The sequence below is a fragment of the Corvus brachyrhynchos genome, unplaced genomic scaffold, assembly GCF_000691975.1.
Source record: "Corvus brachyrhynchos isolate BGI_N302 unplaced genomic scaffold, ASM69197v1 scaffold219, whole genome shotgun sequence".
In the NCBI taxonomy this organism is placed as follows: Eukaryota; Metazoa; Chordata; class Aves; order Passeriformes; family Corvidae; genus Corvus; species Corvus brachyrhynchos.
In genome coordinates this window covers 453,801-455,592 of record NW_008240034.1, presented here as the reverse complement: position 1 = coordinate 455,592, position 1,792 = coordinate 453,801, and the positions used below count along the sequence as shown (strand labels likewise).

Sequence of the window (1,792 nt, the reverse complement as noted above, 5' to 3'; positions counted from 1 at the left end):
TGGCACTTGTGGAGCTGCAGCTCACACAGCACTAATGCTTTGGAGCTTTCCAGAACCAAAGATAAAGAACTTCTCCCTGTTATCAGAAGGAATGATCACTCAAGGGCACCTTTGAAGCATTTCTGTCGTTTATTATTGGCAACGCCCAGAACTGTAACTGCAAACCCCATCTCGGCATTGGTTTGATTGCTCCTTTGAAAGGTGGTTAATAAATTTCCTGCCCTTTTTTTTTTTTTTAAATAATAAAAAAAGTCCGTTGGCAGCTGCCAAAGCCTGGTGGAAGAGCTCCACCCGGTGGCATTCCACAAAGGCACAGCTGGAGCCTCAGCTCTGTGGGAATTCTCGACTTCCAACATTTCTCCTTAAATGAGCAAGGCAGGCCAGGAAGGTTCACGCTGCTTCCAGTTGCAATTTCCTGCCCCTCTCGCCTCTAAGGAAACGTAACTGTCACAAACAACACCACTGCTCGCTCCTGTCTGAGCTCTGGGCATCAGCTCTGAGCCCAAACCCCAGAATACCTGGGGAACTCCCAGGATAGGGGTCCCATCCCTGGCTTAGATGCAGCACCAAGCGCCGAGCCCGGAGTGTGAACTCGCAGGATTCATCCCTTACCCGTTCTGTGAGACAGAACTGTGGCCATTGTGCTCTTGTAAGTGACAGAAAACACTGGGAGGTTGCATTTCTCTTTTGGGACACATGGAAGCAGCTCTTTTCCCCTCAGTTTTACCCATTGTAGGAGATTCTTGATTTTCAGAGGATTCACCTGAATTATTTCTCTGATGAAGAGTGATAAAAATTGTCAACTACAAACAATCCCCTCTGCAACAGGCATCTTGATTCCAGTCCCGATTGTGGGATATCTGGAATGACAATCATCGACCCAGGAAAGTTAAAATACACCCTGCCTCACTAAAGGCACTTCTACCATGTGATAACTGGGCTCCTGAAGCTCAGTTATGGCTTAAGCAGCTTCAGAATTTGCTCCTCTTGATGCCTGGTAGATTCCAATCAGGGAGGAGATGGTCCCCAGGAGCCCTACTAACCATGGAGGGAACCTTCCTGCCCAGAGGAATCCTGGAGGCAGCCAGTGGATTGCGTTGGAGAGATCTGCTGTGTCCATGAGGATGCTCAGAACTTCAGCCTTCACCTGGGCTCTCAGCTTCTGCTGGCTCTGAGGTGAAGAAGTGCTGCTGGAAGAAAAGGTGATATTAGTGACAGCCCAGAATGTCCTAATAACTATGATGGCTACAAGTGAGAACTGACAGATGTGGGTGGATTACAGGAGAGGGACTTTGGACAAGGGCTGGAGGGATAGGACACAGGAAATGGCTTCCCAGTGCCAGAGGGCAGGGCTGGATGGGATCTTGGGAAGGAATTGTTCCCTGGGAGGGTGGGCAGGCCCTGGCACAGGGTGCCCAGAGCAGCTGGGGCTGCCCCTGGATCCCTGCAGGTGTCCAAGGCCAGGCTGGACATTGGGGCTTGGAGCAGCCTGGGACAGTGGGAGGTGTCCCTGCCCATGGAAGAGGGTGGCACTGGGTTGGCTTTAATGTCCCTTCCAACCCAAACCATTCTGGGATTGCATGACTAGCTGCACAGCCACGGAGGGAAATCCTACCACTTGTGCTGGCTCAGTTTTCTTCTTAACTGGAACAAGATTCTCAGGGACCTGAAAAGAACAGAATTATTTCTCCTACAGCACCAAACAGGAGCGTTTTTTTCCTCATGCACTAACTGCCTCAATGAGGAAGAGCACCTCCTACAGCTTTGGTGCCAGGGCACTGGGGTCATGCCC

At 50.7% G+C, this 1,792-nt stretch overlaps 1 long non-coding RNA gene across 1 annotated transcript; it reads right to left on the bottom strand.

Annotated features, from left to right (window-relative positions):
• Nucleotides 1–107: 107 nt before the first annotated feature.
• LOC108449047 lies at nt 108–1,134 on the bottom strand. The gene is made up of 2 exons (XR_001865148.1): nt 1,044–1,134; nt 108–776 (listed from the first exon to the last, which is right to left on the bottom strand). It is a non-coding gene; the product is annotated as an uncharacterized LOC108449047 (long non-coding RNA).
• Nucleotides 1,135–1,792: the final 658 nt, after the last annotated feature.